The sequence below is a fragment of the Euleptes europaea genome, chromosome 2 (genome assembly GCF_029931775.1).
Source record: "Euleptes europaea isolate rEulEur1 chromosome 2, rEulEur1.hap1, whole genome shotgun sequence".
Classification (NCBI taxonomy): domain Eukaryota; kingdom Metazoa; phylum Chordata; class Lepidosauria; order Squamata; family Sphaerodactylidae; genus Euleptes; species Euleptes europaea.
The window spans coordinates 82,431,190-82,454,290 of record NC_079313.1 but is presented as its reverse complement, the minus strand read 5'-3'; the positions used below and the strand labels follow the sequence as shown (position 1 = coordinate 82,454,290).

Below are 23,101 nucleotides of genomic sequence, written 5' to 3'. Positions count from 1 at the left end.
CATCAAACAAAACCTTTGAGAGACCCAGTCATGGATCTCCCACTTGACATCGTGTCTCTTCACACATTATGGAATACATAGGATGGGTCTGGGATCCCCACCTTGTGCGCTGTGTCAGAAGTGACTTGCCGGTTCTCAGTTCCCATGCATGTGTTGCCCTGTTCAGACCATGACTGTGGTAAGCATGGAGAGTGGAGCTTCAGCCTTCCCCCTCAACCATTTCCCTGATCTAAAATGATCTGCAGAGGGCACTAGCCTGTTGGGGAAACCCATGAGTGAATACATGGTTTTCCTCAATGGGCCAAATATGAATCAGGCTCCTCATATTCGGCCCATTGAGGAGAACCTGCAAGTCACGTGTGCCAGTTACACAGGACACAGGACCCTTGACCCAGCCTGTGTACTCCTTAATGTGTGAAGAGACCTAAAGTTGGGTAATGCTACACTTGATATCACCCTTTGGAAATTTCATCCTTTGTTCCTCCTTCCCCTGTGCATGGATGTGACTAGGAGATAAATGCACCCAATAGCTATCATTTGGAAATAAATGCCACAGTGTTCATTGGTATGGGACATCCTTCCAAAGATCCTTCCACTGATTTAGGATCAGTGTTGGAAAATTGGAGGAGCTGAAATGTACCTGATAGTCATCTGTTCTAATCCCTGGTATTGAGACAGATGAAAACAGATTGTATGCTCAAGAAGACAGCAAGAGGTGCTCTAGATGCCTGTTTTATAGTTGGAGCTAATGAAAAGTTTATCCTACTGTTCTTCTTGTTACTATTTTAAGAGTCTCAGTCATGTGCAAGCACAGTTTAACCATTCCCTTCTTTTATTGTTTGTGTTTCGAACTTTGGGGTGGGGGGACAGTTTTTTAACTATTACTCTCACCATCCTGACGTGAGCTACCAGTTCGATTGACTCAAGATAAGTCTTCAAGATACACATGTTTGCCTGGCCATAACCACTGCACTGCCAGACATTTGGGCTTCATCCATTGTTTTAATCATTTGCTCAGTCTATGCCCAATGTTCCATTGATCCAGTTTCCCCCCCCCCCCAAGTCGTTGGCCACTATGCAAATGAGTCTGTCAGTTCTTTTTGATAAAGGCAGTGTAGTAGGCTGAGGCTGGGTTGCCCCATTGGTAGCCAAGGGTTGTGATTCATATCTGAAGAGCATGAGCTCTAGTTGAGAGTGTTATGAGGTCAGTCCCTGCCTGTGCCTGTGCTTCAGACAGTTCTGTTTTTCTTTGTACTAAATCTTGCTTCAAGGGCTCTAAACACGTGAGGCAAATGAAAGACTGGAGTGTTTACAATGATAGTTCTCTTCTCTGTATTATTCCACTGTTCTACAATATTTCCTGCCTCACAACTGTGTGGAGCTTCAGAGCTTTTGTGCTCGGGAAGCCCATTCCTGAAAGCCCCCCCCAAACAGCACAGGAGCCGGCATGACCCCTATGCCGGCACCTGTGCCACCTGCGGTTATGAAAACTATAGTTTCTGCCCGATGACATGCATAGCAAATGTCACCATTGTACACTGAATCTTCAACCAGGAGTTCAAGATGAAGGGCAAAGACTCATAAAGGAGGCACTGTGAGGTGATGCAGTGTAACTTGGCTTTACTTTGCTCTTATATCTTTTTAGGGAGTGTGGAGACTGAAAGTTGCTTGATACTGGGTTTGTTTGAGGATTAGTATTGTCACTTCCAAGTAAATGGCAGCAAGCTCCCTTGAGATGGTCTGTCTGTTTAGTGCATTTGATCCTCCCCTTCTTCGTAGATCAGGGCGGCACATGTGCTTCTTCCTTCCCCACTTTATCCTCCCAACAAGATAGGTTAGGCTGAGAGAGAGTGACTGGCCCAATAGCTGAATGGGGATTTGGACCTTGGTCCCTTGGATCCTCTAACACTCTAACCACTACGAAGCATGGTCCCTCAACACTTGTAGTTCTGTCCTCAGACTCACAGCTTCAGCAAGTTCTAAGAACCGTAATTAGATGTTTCTATGCAAGTGGCCAGGAGTGAGGCTTACTGGCTTAGGATGGTTGTACTGTTTCTTTGAGAAGAAAAACTTAGCCCCAGTAACTCATGCCTCACGTCCAGGTTGATTACTGCAATATGCCGTAAGTGCCTTTGAACAGCATCCAGAATTGGTTCAGAATGGAACAACAAAATTGTTAACAGTTACTGACCACTTGGACCATATTATACCAATCTTACAGCATCAGATGGGCTGCTAGATTGTTTCCTGGTCTAGTTTCATGTACCTTTAAACTCCAAAATATTCTGGATCCAGGTTACCTGAAGGACTTCCTGTTCCCATATAAACCTACCCACATATTAGGATTTGCCTCAGAGGACTTTCTGGATGGGCCTCCCATCATCACAAGGACAGCAGGGATAGTGTCTGTGCCCTTAGAATTTGCACAGCCTCACACAGGAGGTCCATTTCATTCCATCTCTTCTGGCATTTAGACCACCACGTAAGGTGGTGCTGTTTAGAAACAACATACAAAATCTTTGCTGTGGCTATTTTTGTTTTTGCTATTTGCTTCTGTTCTTTCATGCTGGGTCATTATTTTATATGCTGCGGTGCCTAGTCTTTTATGCTTGTATTTTTCAAACAGGAGGTCTTTTTAATTTGATGTTTTCTGCCTTGGGCATTTTTATAAAAGGTGGGATTAAATATTTGAATTAATAAATATTAGAAGTCCTTAGCAAGATGCTGGCTCTTGTTTTCAGGATTAAGTACTCTAAGGTCAAGAACAAACCTACATGAAGGCCACCACTAACTACAAATTACCTTCTGTAATTATATACAGTATAATGAATTCATTACAGACGAAAATCAACAACTTGTATACAGACCTACTATAGCCTCTATATTTCTATTATAAATATGAACATAAAACACAATTAGACACAAAATTACATCCAGACAATTAGACCAAAACTAAGACCAGAATAGCTGAATAAATCCATTGGATAATATACCTGGTTACAAAACAGCTATCATCCTCAAATAACAAATATGTTTTCAGGTCCCCTCAGTAATGTTGTCAGGGCCATCATAAGGATTAGAAAAGTAAAGGTCCCCTTTGCAAGCACCGGGTCATTCCTGACCCATGGGGTGACATCACATCACGACGTTTCCTAGGCAGACTTTGTTTGCGGGGTGGTTTGCCAATGCCTTCCCCAGTCGTTTTCCCTTTACCCCCAGCAAGCTGGGTACTCATTTTACCAACCTTGGAAGGATGGAAGGCTGAGTCAACCTTGAGCCGGCTACCTGAAACCAACTTCCGTTGGGATCGAACTCAGGTCGTGAGCAGAGCTTGGACTGCAGTGCTGGAGTTTACCACTCTGCGCCACGGGGCTCTTATCATAAGGATTACTGAGATAATATATGAGATGTGCTTTAAACCCTCCAATGTATGAAATCCAGAAGAGTATGAGAACTAGGTACAGAAATGCTTGTATGAATAGGGCCTTTGTGTGGGGAAGGGTAGTATCCAGAACCTTGATACATGCAAAACTAGCATATGTGTGTGTGTGTGTGGGGATGGCATTTGTGCAAGATTTTCAGTATACATTCTTGCAGTCAACAAGAGAGAAGGCTTTTCCCCAAGCAGTGTTTGGGGCTGTAAAGAGCAAATAAGCCTGCCTATTTATTGCCTTCCCAAGCTCTTCCTGCATGGTTCATCTGACCCTCTGGGCTCTGGGGGAGTATCCCTTACCAGATGCTGTCAAAATATTCTGCTGTTGTTACATGAAATGGAGGACAGGCTTGGGACATGGTGTGTACAGAGAGGAGTTTACATGCAAATCTATCCCAGATGCCCTCTCCTGGGAGGTATGAATGAGGAGACGGTGCTGTGAACAATGGGCAGTTTCTCTTCAACACAAATATGTGCTTCTCTTGCAGCCGCAGATTTGTGTAAGGTTAATCACGTGATGTGCCTGTAGTACTGTTAGAGGGATTTTTACCAGGCTTAGTTTGGTCATGCCCCCAGTACAGCAGATGCTTTATGTATGGATTGGAATGGATTTAAATTGTTTGTTTATTTACTTCATTTATAGCCCTCCTTTCTCACTAAGACTCAAGGTGGATTACAAAATTTAAAAAAAAACACCATGTGATCAAACAGCATAAAACATCCAATAAGCAGTGCATTAAGACTAGGATTATGGAATTAGGGAATCCATGCAAACTGTATAAGACATGACATACCATCAAGCAGAACGTGGATTACAAAAGTAGAAAAGACAGTGCATTGAATGCAGGATGATACAGTAAATATTGTAATAGACTACAGTCCTGTTCCCTTCTAAAAGCACCCTCCTGGACTGTTGTATTATATTGCAGTTTTACTCCTTTTATAAAAGCACCCTCCTGAATGTTTCTGTTTTGCATATTCTTTGGAATGATAGAAGTGTGGGAACCTTTGTAGGTAACATCCACTCCCTTGAATTTAACCCAGTAACTGATCAGTAATCAATGGAGTGACTGCAGAATGGGTGTGATATACATGTTCTGCCTAGCTCCAAATAGCATACGAGCTGCAGCATTCTGTGCTAAATGAAGTTCCCAGAATGACTTTAAGAGCAGACCCATGTCTGATTTTGTGTGTGTGCTGTCTCTAATTATTGTGATCCTAATCCTATCGCATGGTTGGTTGGATGTCTCATGCTAAATGTTGCAGAACTCAGAAACTATTTACAGTTTTTAAAAAATCAGATTGCTCAAAACCTGTTGCAAAATCTAAAAGAAATGTACATTTGAGTAAAACAAGCAAAACCAACCCCCCCCCAGGGTTGCCAGGTGCCTCTTCGCCACTAGTGGGAGGTTTTTGGGGCGGAGCCTGAGGAGGGTGGGATTTGGGGAGGGGAGGGACTTCAATGCCATAGAGTCCAATTGCCCAAGAGGCCATTTTCTCCAGGGGAACTGATCTCTATCGGCTGGAGATCAGTTGTAATAGCAGGAGATCTCCAGCTAGTACCTGGAGGTTATTTAATTATCACAAAATTCCACTAGTGGTGCTGGTATAGTTATTTCAAAAGTAATACAGCACACTTGTTCAACTCTTATTCCAAGAAAAAAAAATCTTTTCAGACCACAATCTTTGTCTGTTATTTGTCAATAAGTTCAAAGCACAACAGTGTTCACATTACAATTCCAATCATATATACTTATAGATGAAACAAAGCAAAACAAAACACAAGGAAAACCTTTTTGGTTATTATGTTATTTTTCAATGAAACCACAACACAGCAGTGTTAATGTCACACTTCCAATATCATATACATGTAAATCAAATAAAATATGACCCAAATATTCCAGTCTGTCCTTTAACAGTCTGTCCATTATAATTCTAAAGGTTCCCGTCTGGCGATTCCACAACAGTAACAGCTTGTCAGTTTCATTCATTCATGAATTGCAAGTTGCACAAGTCAATTTCCTGTGTGGATTGCAGACAATGTATACTAGTGCTAAATGCACTTTGTGTCCCCAAGCACGGGGATGCAACAAGGTTGCCAACTCTTATCTAATTCATCCAAAATGTTGAAAAAAATGAACCTTATCCCGAAGGATAACAGGTGTAATAAGGATGTGTCCTCCGGATATCAAACACGTTTCATATTGCTTTCCTCAGCTTATTACCCGGTAGTAGGATTCTATAAACACAAATTATAACAATATTAGGACAGAATTTTCTTTTCTGCATCATGTCATTTATACATGCAGTATGAAAATATGGTAGCCATTTGAACTCATACCTTATTTTTAAGGTGTATGCACACCTCTCCTTAAGACCTCCGAGGGTTCCTATGAGTAGCTATACTAATCAAGGGGCTGACAGTAGCTTACATACCTTTCAGGTGTGTATTGTCTTAGGTACCTTTTTTTCTCATCTTAAAGGGGACTTATCTATTTTCTGGTTGCCAAATAACATGGTGTCTCATATTCCTCTGTGTAACATAATTAGATTACATTCATTTTCAACATGAAACAATATAAACATTACAACATTTTATACAGCTTTTTATACAAAACATGACAAATCAAATTCTGTATCCGGCCCATAAGGGGCTAATGATTTAAATGCATATATAAATTTCATTTTGTAATAGAATTCTATGGGTATTTGGACTTTGAAACGGACGAGGTTTAAATGCCCACAATACAAAGAATGAAAGATCCTCATTTCCATGGGATTTTTGAATGAAATGTTCCACTAAAGGAGCATCTTTTATGCGTGCCCTAATTCGTGAGAGGTGTTCCCCAATTCTTATTCTCACTGGTCTCTGTGCTTCCTATGTAGAGAAGACCATAGCCACATCGAACCGCATAAACTGCATGGTGGGTGCCACAATTACTGAATTGAATTGTCTCCGTGTGTATTTATAATTGTTTGATGTTGAACCTACCTCTTTAACAGGCAGGCTAAATTTACAGAAACTGCAATGTCCACATTTATGATGTCCCTTATGGAAGGGTGTACTGGGGTTTGTAGCATGTCCGAATGTATAAGGGAATTCCTGATTGCTTTAGCATTTCTTAATCCAAAAATGGGAGGGGCACCACATCCCGGTATATCTTTAAGTAAATGCCAATGATGAGATACGATTTTTTTAATGTGAAAAGTTAAAGGAGAATGTTGCATAGATGCATAGATTTTATTATGGTCTTTAACTTTACTCTTTTTTTTGTTCTTTGAAAAGCCTCATTTATAACTTCCTGTGGGTATCTTCTATTTCTAAGAGAAACTGCTGTTCCGTTAGCTGCTTCTAAAAAATGGTCAGTCTCTGTTGAATTCCTTTTGAGTCTCAAAAAGTGGCTATAGGGAAGGTTGCTTCTTTCCACCCAAAGCATTTAAAACACAAAGTGTAAGCCCGCATTGCAATCTGTAGGCTTTTGATAAGGCTTTACTGCCAAAGTTTGGTTTGCTGTTTTATATACCTCATCATCCAAAAATTCTATTTTATCCTTATGCCACTGTCCAGTGAATTTTAAATGGTCATCAACAGTATTAAGTCAATTATTAAGTTCAACAAACTTTTCTATAGAATCTACCAGGAAAAAAAGATCATCTAAGTACCTCCTATAAAATAATACATGGTTGCAAAAAAGGTCATGTTTGTATAGATGGTTCTGTTCAAATGCATTCATGTAAATGTTTGCAAAGTTGCCAGGTGCCTCTTTGCCACTAGTGGGAGGTTTTTGGGGCTGAGCCTGAGGAGGGTGGGATTTGGGGAGGGGAGGGACTTCAATGCCATAGAGTCCAATTGCCCAAGAGGCCACTTTCTCCAGGGGAACTGATCTCTATCGGCTGGAGATCAGTTGTAATAGCAGGAGATCTCCAGCTAGTACCTGGAGGTTGGCAACCCTAAGCCCCCCCTTACTCACACAAACACGCGAAATGCAAGCCAAATTGGAAGTAGGCTTCCTTGGCATACTGTTCTCTTGTGCAAGGCAAAATGGGAAAAGGTGACAAGGAAAAGAAAGAAGAAAACTGAAGGCATGGGGGCATAATCCTGTAACACTTGGCAGCCTATTGCTAAATGTTGTCAGTGATCCTGCAGTCACAGATTAAATAACACTCAGTGAAATGCTGCTGTGTAGCAAACTCATAATATATTCAAGTTTATTGGCTAAAGGTAGAACAAAGTCAGAAAGGGCAGCACTAGCAATTGAGAGGACGGAGAAAAGCTGTGTCTTTTACATGGCTGTCTCAGATTATGCTGGTCTTTGTCATTCCTTCCTCCCCAGCCTATATTTGGGGAGATAATAGCTCTTCCCATGATAAATGGTACCCTAAAGCCTCATTATTTGTGCCACATCTAATCTATATTTCATGGTAATAGTCCCATGGTCATGGGCATTATTGCTTAAATAGCCTGTTCCTTGATCTTCTTACATGTTGAATTATGCCCAGGGAAATTGAAACATTTGTTTAAAGGAGGATCTGGCTGGTTCTCAACATGTATTGTAGGGTCTGTTATAAGCTTCAGAGGATGTATGGTCTTGCTCTACACATTTCTACCAGAGAACACTTTGTATTAATTGCATTTTAGCCGTCTGTGCAGAGTATGTTTGACTAATCAGAGCAAGGATTTGGGAATGCAAGATGACTCAAGCCATACCGGTGGAACTGTAAGTGTGTGCCCTGCAGCTTCCGTGAGGAAATCCGCTTGTTCACGTATCCCCTTGCTGTTGTATTGCTCAGATATTGGTTTTGGTGGATAGAGGACAAGAGACAAACATCATATGAAAAGTTCCCGCCTCTTTTTCCAGATCATCTGTGCTGCACATCCTTGGAAATTAAAAATTCCTGAATAAGTGCAGATCAAAGCTCAATAACAGGCCAAATGGTTTGTTCAGAAACCTTCAGTCTAGGTTTGATCCTGCTTAATGGATGCCGGGTAATAGCAAGGCTGGGATTTAGAGATCTGCTGCCAGTCAGTGTGGGGTTATATGGACAAACAGCCTGACTCCTTTTTAGGCAGTTCTTTACATCATCCATTGTTTACCTTGCGACTGACTTGAAAGGTGAAATTTGAAACCAGAGTGATATTAGGCATTTCCCCTTGGGAAACTCATTCCATTGCATCCAGCAGCAAAGTAACGCTGAATATTGGTAACTGTCAGCATCTGGAACTTTCAAGAGTTGCAACGGCTACTTACAGCAGTGGCTGTTTCTTTACAAATTTGAACAGTTGTGCTTCTCCAGTGGGTGTCTTTGCAAATGACTGAGTCATTTTCTGCAATGGATCAAATAGCAGAGCCAAGGCTCTTCCATGTTACGTTTGAGGATAGAATGGCTAACAGCAACACGTCCTGCCTTGAGTTACTCCCCGCCCCAGGACGTCAACACCTTTTCAGGCTGTATAACTGGAAACATTTGCTGCTACAGGGCCTTGGGGAAATGGGGATACTGAATCAATGCTAAGCTTTGCCTATCACTAGGGTGATGGAAATGGCTTGAATAAGGCAGAACCTGTGGCGTTTCTTTCAGAGGCCAGTGCTAGTATAGGGTAGACCAAGTTGATGCTAATTGGTCTCGGGGAAGCCCATTCATAGAAGCCTCCCACATGTCATCCACCAAGTCTCCTGGTGGGAAACTGGATAGGGGGAACTCTATTTTCCTCTTTTTTTCATTGTTTCCTTATCCCCATTTTTGGCAGGTAGGATTTAATTTCCTGGTTCTCTTCCAGACCTCCTTGTAAACTCCCCCCCCCCATTTGTACATTTGTTCCTGTTTGGAATTGGAATCCTTGTTAAAGTCTGTTCTTACTCTGTCCTCCCAGAGGACTGTCTTTTTGAAGTAGAGGCCTTCAGACAGATAATGGCAGAGTGGCACAGGTTCTCTACTGCCAGTGTTAATGAACAACACATGGCTTACTCTTGCTGCATATCTACTGACTTTAAAGACTCTGATGAGGTCCAAAAGATTAAAGGAAATGAGAAAATTGGCTTTTGAGATCTCAGTGACTGGGTTCAGCTGGAAATGCTGGATTTTCAGAAAAATGGTTACTGTGTGGTGTAAATCTTTCTTTAATGAGTTAGCTGACTTTGGTTCTCTTGTGTGTAAGAAAATTCATCCCATGATGAAATGCCTCTTCATAGAAGGAAATGGGGTAGCAATTTGTTCATAATGACAATAATGGAAGTTAGTATGATTTATTATGGGAACGTTGCATCTATCAAAGCTAGCAAGCTGGACTGTTGCCCAGTGATTGCTGTATGAGTGGACTGCTTTGCGGCAGTAAAATTTAGAAGTACTTTATATTATGAAAAGTAATAAAAGGTGAGACAGTCTCTCACCAGATAAGGAGCTGATAACTCCAAATCAGACCTTCTTAAGTGTATTGAGAAGTCTGTCTGTCTGTCAAGATATTTACATCCTGCCTTCCTATTTAAAAATAAATACTCAAGGCACCTTACAAAAGAATGTCCATACAAAAAGTTAAACTAGAGAGTCACTAAAAACCTTTGAACACAACAGAAAGATTGAACTAAAACTGGCTTTCTGGGGGAAAAAACATTTTCAGTTGAAGCCAGAAGTCCTCTAGAGAAGGAAATATCTGCAGTTGAAGGGGAAGCAAGCTCCAAAGGGCAGGGGCAGCTATCAAGAAAGCCCTCGTGCAGGTTTTCCCTGATCAGGTTTCTCTGGGTTTCTGTAGTAAGGTTTTCTTGGCTGACTTCAGAGTGTAAGCTGGGATGTACACCTGGAGGCAGCCTACCAGGTACCTTGGATCCAAGTTGTTTAAACTTTGGGTTTATTTCTTTGCTTAATTATTTTACTACCTTTGTAGCCCACCTTTCTCACTGAGACTCAAAGTAGCTTATGTGTACGTGAAGCTCCGTCAAGTTGTAGCCAACCTACGGTGATCCCATAGGGTTTTCAAGGCAAGTGATTAAGCAGAGGTGGTTTCCCATTGCCTTCCTCTGCAAAGTCTTCCTTGGTGGTCTCCCATCCAAGTACCGACCATGCTTACCTTCCAAGATCTGGCTATACTATACCATTCCACCTCCCACAAGGCTGCTTACACAATATATACAAAAAAACAATCCGACAGCATGCCTGACCAGACAAACCATAAACAATAAAGAGAGTAGGTTACAAAGACAGAAGACAGTGCATTAAAAGCAAGTTGGTAATATGATAAGTACTGCAATATACAATCATATTCCCTTTCAAACGCTCTTCTGGACTGTTCCATTATGCCACATTGTATTGGGCCTGGAAGTACATTGGTAGCTAATAAATTTGGCATGAGATTGGAGTAATTTGCTCCTGTGGCCAGTCTCTGTTAGTGCCCTGTAAGTTCTGTACCATTTAAAATTTCTGAGCCATCTTCAAAGGCAACCTTGTACACATAGGGTTGCTAGGTCCCTCTTTGCCACCGGCAGGAGGTTTTTGGGGTGGAGCCTGAGGAAGGCGAGGTTTGGGGAGGGGAGGGACTTCAATGCCATAGAGTTCAATTGCCAAAGTGGCCATTTTCTGCAGGTGAACTGATCTCTATTGGCTGGACATCAGTTGTAACAAATCTCCAACTAGTACCTGGAGGTTGGCAACCCTACATGCAGAGGGTATTAATAGTAGTTCACCTTGGATGTTGCTAAGGCATATGTGAGAGGTACAGCTGATGAACTAACCTAATATGGAAAAAATATACTGCTGGCTACCTTTATCATTTGGGCATCCAGAGTTGCTGAGGTATCCTGGAACATGCCAAAACTGTAACTCCTTCGGGGGAAGTAAAATGCGGTCCAGTGCAAATTAAATTTGTATTCCCAGATCAGCCTTAACCCTGGCCCACGGCATCTCCATGATATCTGGATTTGATTTGATTTTTTTCACCTTTGCTCAGTCCCTTACAACCTCAACCAGATAACCTCATCCACAGCTTCCCTGGATCTTGATGGACACAATAGTGTTGCATAACATTTGACAACTAAATTCCCAGATTATAATCTCCTGGTGGTTTCATGCGAATGTTAAAAAGCGTGGGACACAAGATGGAAACTTGAGAGACCCTGTAAACTAATGGACTTGCAGCATTACCTTCTGAAACCTACTTTCTAGAACAGGGGTCTCCAGCAGGTAGCTCATGCCCTACTGGTAGCTCTCCTGCTGCTTCTGGCAGATCCCCTAGAAAACCCAGGAAAATAGCACAAAAAGATCTGCTGTAGGCTTTGTAAAGGCATTTGATTCATAGGATGTTCTCTGTGCTGTTTAGCTGAGAACTTTGTTTCTGGTGCTCTCCCTAAGTCATTGTTCTGCTTTTAGAACAGAATTTAGTAATATGCAGCTAGAGAGGAGGGGGACAGACTGGGATACTTTTCATTAGTCAGCAGCAGCTGTTGTTAAAGAAAATATTGGCGGCTGCTGTTCCAAAAGGACCAAAACCATCTTTGACAATCCATATAGACAGCTGTGCCTGCCAACAAAAGAAGTACATTTTAGATACAATTGTCATTTCTAAGGTGTTTTATTGGCATTGTGCATAGATGTTGTGTACTCATTCCCGTAATGGTGAACGTCGTCTAGTTTAATTTTAAATTAAGACAATAATTGAAGTTGTGCATTTATTAATCTGCATAATTCTTTTCCTGACAAACTTTGAATTTTCTCCCTCTTTCTTTCTTGCTGCATGTTTGGGGGTGGTCTCAGGTGTGATATTGGGGAAGAGAAAAGCACATGGGCTAACAGGCTGTATTTAACTTGTTTGTACTCTGATTCTTAGACCATCTGTTCATTCTATATTCATAGGCTCAGTAAAAGTTCTTTCAAGGTTCATAGCCTGCTGATACTTCCACTACCCATTTCCCAAACAGTCATAAATGGCTTCATGCAGGCAGTCTCAGGATAGCACTAATGCTCTTACTGTAGATCTAATGGTCTCTCTTAAGCTCCGTGGCAGGAACATGCATTTGCTAATTGAGCCTGGCAGGCTCAGGATTTTCCACAGTTACCAGAGCCCTTTAGCTAGATCAATTAAATGCTTAACTCTGAAACCGTTCCAGACTGTACTTGCCCATCTCGTAAGTTTCTAGTCCTCATACTTACACAAGAAAACAAGAAAATTGAGCAGGTTACCTTGGTAACAAGTAAGGTGTGCTCCCATCCTATTTCTGGTGAGTGAGAAAACCCCCAGGTCTGATTGACATGCAAGAGAAGCCATGAAAGAAAAGTCCTTCAGAGAATGGTGGATTATTAAACGACAAGTTAAGGCTCTTAATAAACTTTCTGTCCAGAGTGTTAATGACTAACTAGCAGTTGCTAAGCACAGTGCATAGTATGTGAGAATGAATTAATCTCTGTTTTGAGAAGGATTGTGTTCAGATGCATTCTGGTATCTAAAACAGGACTGAGAAAGAGTCAGAGTTGAGTAGGAAATCATAAGACAGAATCCTCTCTGTGGGGATCTTCCTGGATCAGAAATGTCTATATAGTGAGGCTGTGGGGGGAGGTGGGAGGCTGGCAAAGGGAAAAATCCCCGTCTTGGCCTTGAGGCCATGGCTTTCACTGTAAGACTACAGCCCATTCGTGCTTTGGATGCCAGCCCAATTGGTTCCCCTCTCTATAAATGTTGGCTTTTACTGATGGAGCTGAACAGCCAGACCATTGTGTATGTCAGGGTTACTGGAGAAATTGCCTAAGTGATGTTTTGTATAATGTGTCAGTGTGCTCCCTTTTTGGGTTGTCCATCCCCTCCTCCTCCTGTGGAGATTCAGTTGTCATGGCAATCATGTCATGGGGACTGCTGCTTTTCCGCCCTGGCTGACACAGAAGGAACACATGGGCTACCAGCAGAGCAGCCTCTCTATCTGCATAAAGTGCTCTGTGAAAATTAGGCACAGGATGCGTGGCTTGCTGATACACAGCATTATCTCTTGCAGAGGCTGCTGTCTTGGTGCTCTGCATGTAGCCCTCTGCACATTAACTGTTCCATTTCAGGCGAATTGGCAACCCACCAGCCACTCAGTCACCATATTGTGTGAATAGGGCAATGTGTGGATTTTCCATGTATGTTCAGCTTCCATTCATGTGAACCAGAACCATGATTTTCCAGGAATCTGCATGTGCATGAAAAATCCATGCGTTGCCTAGTCTGCACAGAATGGGGTGGAGTGAGTCCATGCCATAAAGGTATAATATCTTCTTGGAATGCAGAAGGTTCCAGGTTCAATTCAGTTAAAAGGTAGTGGGTGATGTGAAAGACCTCTGCCTGAGAACCTGGGTAGCCACTGCCAGTCAGAATAGTCAGTAATGACCTTGATGGACCAGTGATCTGATTCAGTATAAGGAAGCTTTATGTGTTTTATATGTGATAGTGGCCACATGTATCAGGTTTAGCGTGGAGACCCAAATGATCCTGACACATATGCCAGGCATGCTTCCAGTCTATGTGATCAGAACAGAATGACCATTGTTTACTCACCATGAAGGGTCCTTCTCTCTGAGGTAAGAAGGGCATCTTCAATTCTGGGTGGTTCTCATTTGCTTGCCCAGGGAGGCAGGAAGAAAAGGGTTAAAAAGGGTTCTGACCCCTGTTCAATGGGCGGGAAACCATCCCTTTCAGTTTTCCATTCTTAACGAGCTGAAAATCAACACTGAAAGAACAGGAACAACTGACTAGGAAACTCGACAATAGGTTGCAACATTTAAACAACAAGAATAAACATCATGAGTTTGTAACTGGGTTTCCTAGTTGACCTAAGTAATCCCTTGTAAATATACTGCCTCTATCCCCCACTTTTTTTATTTGTATTACATTTCATTTCCAGTCTCTTCTTCAGTTTTCTCATCCTGGTGGGGAAGATGCCCTTCTTACCTCAGAGAGAAGGACCCTTCATGGTGAGTAAACAAGGGTCATTCTCCACTGAGGGAAGGGCATCTTCAATTCTGGGACCTCCAAGAGCTGTCCCTTGTTACGAGTGGGAATGTCATTCGCTTGTCACCTGTTGAAGGACTCGCCTTCCAAAGGCCATATCTGTTGATAAAAAGGAATTTATTCTATAGTGATGTACGAAGGTTGAAATAGATGACCAAGTGGCCGCTTTACAGATGTCCTCCACAGAGGCTTGTCTTGCGAAGGCTGCAGAGGTCGCTGCACTATGCACTGAATGTGCTGTAATGCTCTCTGGAACCGGAATCTGACTGGAGGAGTATGCTTGGACGATGCATTGTCTGATGACCTGGCTGACTGAAGACTTAGATAACTTGTTACCCTTGCTGGCCGGTGACAAGGAGATAAACAGCACTTCAGTCTTTCTAATGGATGCCTTGTGGGCGATGTGAATCTTTAAGGCCGAAGGTATTCCAGTCCTTCATTTGGCAGGATGGATTTGGGCAAAAGGACGGAAGGTGGAGCTCCTGGTCTCTGTGAAAGGGGGTATTTACCTTTGGAATAAAGGTTGGGTCTGGGCACAGAACCACTTTGTCTTTATGGAAGACACATAGTCCCTTGTTAACGGAAAGAGCGCCCAGTTCAGATACTCTTCGCGTCGAAGTGACGGCTACTAGGAATAGCGTTTTCATCCTGAGTAGGATCATTGAGGTCTCCTTGAGGGGCTCGAAGGGTGCCTTGGTTAATGCAGACAGTACAATATGTAACCGCCAGGTTGGAAATCTGTGTACTGCGGCTGGAGAAACTTGGGTTGCTCCCTTCAAAAAGGCCCTAATGTGAGGATGGTGAGCTAAGTCGAAGCCGTCCAAAGAGAGAATCACCGTTGCGATGGCGGCTACTTGACGTTTCAAAATGGCGGCCTTAAGTTTTTGTTTCAGTCCCTCTTGCAGAAAGAATAGGACCTGAGACGTCCATGGGTGTATGGGATCTATTGATTTCCTCCTCCACCACCAAACGAAGGCCTCCCAGGAACAGTTGTATATCCTTCTAGTGGAGGAACAACGTGCTTCCATTATGGTGTCTACTACATCAGAGCTATATCCTGCATCTAAGAACCGCTTCCTTTCAAGAACCAAGTGGTCAGCCTGTACCATCCTGGCTTTGGATCGTATAGAGGACCCTGTGTCAGGAGCTGAGGATGAACAGGCAATGTCCATGGCTCGTGGATGGATAGTTCCTTCAGGAATGGATACCAGGGCCTTCGAGGCCGATCTGGAGCCACTAGGATCTCGCTCGCCTGTTCCCGTCGAATCTTTCAAATAACCCGAGGTAGCAGAGGGAGAGGCGGGAATGCATATAGGATGCCCTTTGGCCATGGAACCATCAGTGCATCCGTCTTCTTGGCCTTCCCATTGTGGAATCTCGACTAGAACCTTGGGAGCTGATTGTTGCAGCTGGATGCGAATATGTCCACTACTGGATGGCCGAATCTGTGAGCTAGTTCCTGGAAAATCTCCTTGTTGAGTGTCCATTCTGCTTCGTTGAGCCTTTGCCGGCTCAACCAGTCGGCCTGACTATTCAGGATTCCCCTGATGTGCTCCGCCTTTAAGGACTTCAGATGGTTCTCTGCCCAGGTCAAGATGGGTTCCGTCTCCCGGTATAGCCTGGAGGACCGAGAGCCCCCTGCTTGTTTAAGTGGGCTTTGGCCGAGATGTTGTCTGTGCGTACTAGGACGTGGTGACCTTTCAGAATGGATTGGAAGGAAAGTAATGCTTTCCAGATAGCTCTGATCTCCAGCACATTTATATGTAGGGTCTTCTCCTGCACTGACCAGATGCCTTGGGCCATGTGTCCCTCTAGGGTAGCCCCCAGCCCCCCAGGCTCCTGTCAGAGAACAGCTGTTTTGGTTCTTCGTGAAAGAATTCTAGGCCCTTCTGCAGGCTGGAAAGTCTGGTCCACCATCTGAGACTCTGTCTGACTTGCGGTTTGATGATGACTGCCCTTATCTCTTTGGCTAGGATCTGTAGCTGGTAGGGACGCAGGAGCCATTGAAGTGGCCTGGCGTGAAATCGGGCCCACAGTACACATCCAGTGCAGGCAATCATCAACCCTTGTAGTCGAGCAAGGGACATCAGTTGCACCGACGAGGACCTGATTACTTCTTTGGATGCTCATGCAATCTTGCTGGCTTTCTCCGCTGGCAGGGAGACAGTGTTGTTTTGAGTATTGATAACTACTCCAAGGTGTAAGATGTTCTGTTGAGGTGACAGGCAACTCTTTTCCCAATTGATGAGATAGCCATGAGATGTTAAGGCTTGAATCACTCTTCGGGTATGTTCTGAGGCAAGAGTTTTCAAAGGAGCACTGATCAGGATGTCGTCTCGATACGGGAACAACTGAAGACCTTCCTTGCTCAGGTGAGCAATCAGCGTCACCATGACCTTGAAAAATACCCGAGGTGCTGATGTGAGGCCGAAGGGTAGGGCCTGAAACTGATAATACATCCCTTGATAACAGAAGTGCAGAAACCTGTGGGAAATATGTATTGGCAGGTGTAGATCCGCCTCTGTCAAGTCGATTGACGTCAGAAAGGATCCTGGATGAAGAGCCTCGAGGATGGACTTTAACGTTTCCATGCAGAAATGTTTTTTGATGATGTATCTGTTTACAAACTTTAAGTTTAGAATGGCCCTCCAGTCCCTGTTCTTCTTGGGGACTGTGAAAAATATGGAGTAAACTCCTTGCTGATGTTCCTCATGAAGGCACCATTTCTATGGCCTTCATTTGAAGCAGATGTTGAATGGCCTTGATAGTTCTTAGTTGCTTTGCTGGTTTGTGGGATGCTGGACACTGAATGAACTTGTCTGGGGGAAGACTGCAAAATTCTATACGATAACCATCCTGTATCAGATTTTTTTACCCTCTGGTCCGGCTGTAGTGCTTCCCATTGAGTCTGGTATTGTTGAAGTCTTCCCCTGATGTCTTGCGTCTTGGCGTCATTGCTTGAATGACTTTTGTTGTTTGTCAATCTTGTTGTTGTTGCCGCTGCGTCCACTAGAGCTGGAGTAGCTGTTGAACCTACTTCATCCTCGAAAATAACCCCTCCCACTAGACCAGCCCCCTCTCCTCTGGTCCTGTTTGTGTCTGGGAAGGGTATGGAACAATCAAAAGGAAGGATAGGATGAGGAAGAAGACCTCCCCTCCCTCTGAAATGATTTAGGCATAGCCTTCTTTTTGTCTTTTGTTTCAACCAAAATCTTTTCCAGGACGTCACCTACAAGGCGACCTTCCTGGAAGGGGTATGCCATGACCGCACTCTTAGAATTGTACCCTGCTTGCCATACTCCCTTTCTTCTTTATCTTCCATATCAGGCCCCTGTAGGGAGTCAGAAAGATCATGCTGCCCATAATCCACATTCACTTGTCCCCCCGCCTTTCTGGCTGCCTTGGTTGGCCAAGGGCCACTGCGATCTTCCTGGCTCTGCTCCCCTTCCCCTCTAAAACTAGGCTGCCCAGGAGAGCCTTGATGGCTGGCACTGATAAGGGAAGCCTGAGAGGCAACCCGTGATAGGGAGGAAGAAACCTGCCAGCCCTGCAAGTGGTCTCTAAGGACGCTCCCCACAACTGCATTAATTTCCCTATGCAGGTGAATCCTATTTTCCTCATCCCCCCAAAAAGAATTAGAGGGCAGGTTACCAACCGCGGCTCTCCGTGCGGCTTCCTGATGGTCCTGCGCTCCGTCAAAGTCGGTCTTGGCTTGACGGAGCTCTGCCGCTGCGTCTTCAGGGGCCGGCGCCATTTTCATGACTTTTTCTCTCTGCCCGCTTTGCCGCTTCTTTTTGGTCGCTCCGGCCTCACCGGAAGGTTTCTCATTGGCAAAACCACGTTTGCGGCTGCCAGGTGGGCTGGGGCCGTCGTCCTGATCGGCCATTAATTGCCCTTCATCATGGTCTCCTTCTGAGAGGAAATCGTCCCCTCTTGAAGAAACAGCCACCATTTAAAAAAAAAAATTAAGACGAACAGACAAGGACTGGGAGGAATTAGTGAGGAGGGAAGGAAAAACAAGAGGTAAGCCATTCACACACACGGAGGAATAGGAACAAAGAGGGTAAAAGGTACAGACGCTAACTCTCTAGGAAAAATAGCGCAGAGCTGCTACAAAGCGTGCACTTCCCGGCAAAGGCAGGAAGAGAAACTGAAAGGGATGGTTTCCAACCCATGGAGCAGGGGGCGGAACCCTTTTTAACCCTTTTCTTCCTGCCTCCCCGGGCAAGCAAATGAGAACCACCCAGAATTGAAGATGCCCTTCCTTCAGTGGAGAATATAAAGTCTGTAGAGGGATTGTGAGATGTGTGAAAAGAGATTATCATTCTTGCCAGCTCAGCTGGAGTTTCAGGTACATGGTGTATCCCTGTCTTTCATAGGACATTGTTTGGTGTCGACCCTTGATTTGTGCCTAGTTCTTAGGAGACAGCTGAAATACTAGGTTTGCAAACAGCCTTTTATCATGGAAAGATTCTATGCCTCTGGCCCAGTTCTTTTTTTAAAATAATTTTTTTATTATTTTTCCAAAATTATTAATCACATAGTTTAACAATAACATAAACAGTAAAGAGTAAGAACAAATAGGTAACATTGTTAAATTTTTTATATATAATCAAGAATTGTTGACTTCCCCTACACCTCGCTTCATCTTGTGATAAATTAGTAACCTCTATTGCACAAAATTCTAATCCTGATACTATTGTTAATATTTAATGATCTCTTTGACACTTATATTTTTCAAGGGAAAAAAAAGATTAATAGTTAGTAATATCATGTAAAGGAAAGAAAAAAGAAAAAAGGAAATAAAAATAAAAGGAAGAAGAAGAGAAATAGTAGATCTCACTAATAGTAAATGGATTAGTATAATAAAAAGCATTTGATTATTTCCATTAAAAATTAATTATTTTGTAAGTCCTCCATTTCTCCCTAACACTCATTTAATACATATTGTTTTTCTAGTAAATTGATATCATATATAGTTCTATTTCCATTTTGTGTGTGTGTGTGTGTTAAGTGCCGTCAAGTCGCTTCCGACTCATGGCGACCCATTTCCATTATAACCAATCCTTTTAACCAGTTCCTTTTCAATCTTATCCAGAAGAGACACTGGACTCTTTTAAATTAGTCCCTTTGTCCGGAATTTCCAGCATTTCTTTTTTTTCCACATTAGCAGTAATCGTCGAAGAGCATCCTTGGAGATTGTTGGTGAAGTCTCTTCTGCAAATAGATAATTTCCATAGTAAATCCATGTTGCAATATCTTCCATCCCAAATTCAAAGAAAAAGATCCTGACAGCCCCAGTTTTTCTACTCATTAAATCCTCCAAGCAGGTATTGAAAAGTTCATCAAGCAGATTAAGGGGACAGAAGTCAAAATCACTCACATTCAAATCCATTGTTGTCAAGTGGGCTATTGCAGATTGTTTATTGTAATTCCTCGTTTCCTTTGCAGGGTTCTTCTGTTCTTCATCTCTCTTGTCAGCTAGAGTATCTCTAGTATCTCCTCTGTTCTCATTGTGATAATTTGGGTTTTTATGTCTTTAAGATCGTCTGAGATGATGTCCAGTTTTTGATTAATAAATTGAAATGAATACTCATCAAAGCAGAGAGTTGTTCCATCTGTGTAATCAGATATTCCATGATTGCTACTTCTGAAAATTTCTGTTGAAACTCAGTTAATAAGATCCAGGTAAATTCCCTTGTAGTAAATAACAAGGAGGTGCTGCAGGAATCAGGGTCATAGACCTTCCGTCTTCTTTGTGGTCAGGAACTTGGGAAATATTTGCCAGTTACACACTAATACCAGACTTCCTATTCCAAGTTCTCTGACTCTCTTGCGATGATAGATTGTTTCCGGGAAGGACGTGGCAGGAAGGCTTTGTTTAGTTAGAAAGACTACTCTTCGGGAGGGGGGTTTCCACTCCTCCCTCCCCTTTATACGTAGTAGTTCCTGATTGGCAACTGAAGCGTCTTTAAAAAATCTTAGTTGTTATGTCTTCCCACTGATCAAATTGATAAGATCCCTGCCGGGTTATGAGATCTTTTCTTGTTTTTAAAGAGTCATTTAAACATTGAGTGGGGAGATACGGATTCGACTGATGTATTTAGCAGTCTCCTGGGACTTCCAAATCCAGGTAAAACAAAGGAGTTCTTTTAAACTTACTCAGATTTTAGGAGAGTAGGTATTCTTGCTTCTGTATAGTTGCTAGATGGTAATAGATAGGGGAGAGCGAAGCCTAAATTCCAAAGAGACATCTGCGGCGATTTATTACCCCTCAAGCTGGCAGGACCACTACTGAATCTTTGAAGTCGTAAAACTCAGAGTTCAGGAGTCAAACCGCTCTTCATCGGCTGCAGGAGATTTCCTGATACCGTTCCACTATTTAGGAATCGGAAGGGGCGTGTTGACACCCCTATTTAAGACGTTTCTTGGTTCCCCCTCCGGGAGCCCCCGGGGAGACGAGTGCTTCGCTCAGCTGCCCTAGCGGAAGTCCCTGGCCCAGTTGTTCTAAGGGGATTTTTAAAAGAAAGTTCTTACATCAATAATAGTTGAAATGAAATTTTGCCAAAACACCAATAAACTATTTTTGTGTCATAATTTTTCATGGATGATTGCTGAGAGAATGTGTAAGGTGATTGAATAATTAAGGTTGCAAAAGTTTAGAGCAGGGCTGAATTACTCTCAGCCCCAAAATGAAGCACTGAATTGCAATCAACCAGATAATGCCCATTGTCATCTGCATGTTTTTCAGGTGGCTGTTCTTGTCAAATGGAAGATCAGCCTTTGAAGAGTTCAGCCATCACAGGCTAGACAAAAACCATAACAGAACTTTCTTTGGGCAAAGTCAAGGAACACCATGATACATCTCCACTGTGCTAATTTGTGACCCATCCTCAAAACCCTGATGACTTTGAAGTCATAGGAACACAAATCCACTTCACAATGTGTGCTTCCTGTATATGCACTTTGGTTCAAGCCCAGTGGTGTCTGTCTGTTCTTAGAGACCTTGCTAATGTCATATCCCCATCATCTCTCAATGAAGGGAGAACCGCAGATGGTTCCACTGTGAGGGTATTAAAACAAGTCCTAGCATGACACACACACGCACCTGCCTTCTAATACTCCCAGCCCACACACAGCAGGGTTAAGCCTCCCTGGCCTTTTGGGGAAGTACCAGTTAATATTCTCCCTCCAAAAAGGAGGAGAGGGCAAATAAAGGCAGCAGCTTGCATTTAGGGCTTGGAATGAGCTGTCTATAGGTCTTTTCAAATGCATATTTATGAGGTCTTTGGATTAGATGAAAAAAGCCCTGTGTGCCTCTGGCAGTCTTGAGTTCACCAAGCTGTGACGCAACAACTCAGGGCATGTTAGTGTTGTTACCAGTCACCTTGTGACTTATTAAGCCTTGGTTACATGGAATAATAGCTTAGCAACTTCCATCACTCCCATGTAAAGCTGTCAGTTCTTCAAGGTGCAGGTGGCAGGGGTGGGGGTTAAGCATTCCAGGATTGATGTGGGTGGTGGTGGTGAGACAACCTTGTCCAGACAGCCTGATGCTACAGGAGATATCCCCACCCAGTCTCTAAACTATGCTTGATTTTCTAATTAACTATTGGGGTGATTGCCAAGGAAGGAGATTGCCTAGCAGCTGCAGCCTTCATATTAATGGACTTTTAAAGCCAAATTCCAAAGAATTATATTATGTATTACCGAGAGCTTGTGCATATGCCCAGTAAGACCTTTAACAGTGATTCCTCCCCCATTTGGTTCAGGAGACCACCCGCTCCCCATGCCGTGTTATGAATTCCATTTGAAACCCCCACTGAATTTCAGCAGTGGTTTGTTACGCAGCCCGGGTTTGTGATGTTCAAGAAAACGAGGCCTAGAATCTTATTTGGGAACTTAACGCTAATGCCTTGGCTCTGGACTGTGCTTTAATGCAATGTTGTTAAAGCCAGGTGGGATCTCTATATACAGTAGCTGGAGGTACGAGATGCTGGGCTCATTTTGGGCATCAAAAGGCTGGTCGTGGACACTTGGAGCTGTGTCTCTTGGGCTGCCAACTAGCCTGCTTCACTCTCTTCTTAGGTCCAGGAACATCATGGAGGTCATGGGACTGGCTCAGATAAACCTTCTTTATGTTCTCAAGCCATGGGTCTAACATCAAGAATACCCTCCCTTTTAAAAAAATCTTGCCTGCTTCTGAGTTTTGTGCCTGTACCTCTTTCATTTCATGGCCCTTTGGGGACTCAGTGTCAATGTTTTCTTTATTCCTCTCTGTATATGTGTGTTTGCAATTAGATAAATACTGCATGCGGATATGAAAGTGATGAAGTGAGCTCTAGTCCAAACCATGTTGGTATTTAAAGTACCATGGGACGGTTTTGTTGTTTCTGCTTAGGGATAATTTTGGTTTGTTTGGTTTGGAGGCTGATAGGCTAATACATATTATTGATGTAGCAGAGCATGTCGACATAGCCTATTCCAGGTACATGATAAATTGACTTGCTGTGGAACATGTACACCAGGGCATCGCACCATGAGGCTGTATCTACTTGAGATCAACCTAAATTGTTTCAAATTTATTAATATGATCGACTGACCAATCATGTGCCAACTCATCAAAAATTCCAGACAATAGTTTTGCACTGCAGAATCAGAGACTGCCCGTACATATAAAAGTATAAGATCAATAAAACCAA

At 43.0% G+C, this 23,101-nt stretch overlaps 1 protein-coding gene across 3 annotated transcripts in view; it reads left to right on the top strand.

Moving 5' to 3' along the window:
- KIF21B (kinesin family member 21B) overlaps positions 1 to 23,101 on the top strand; it is an 80,825-nt gene that overhangs the window by 10,398 nt on the left and 47,326 nt on the right. The window lies entirely within an intron of this gene.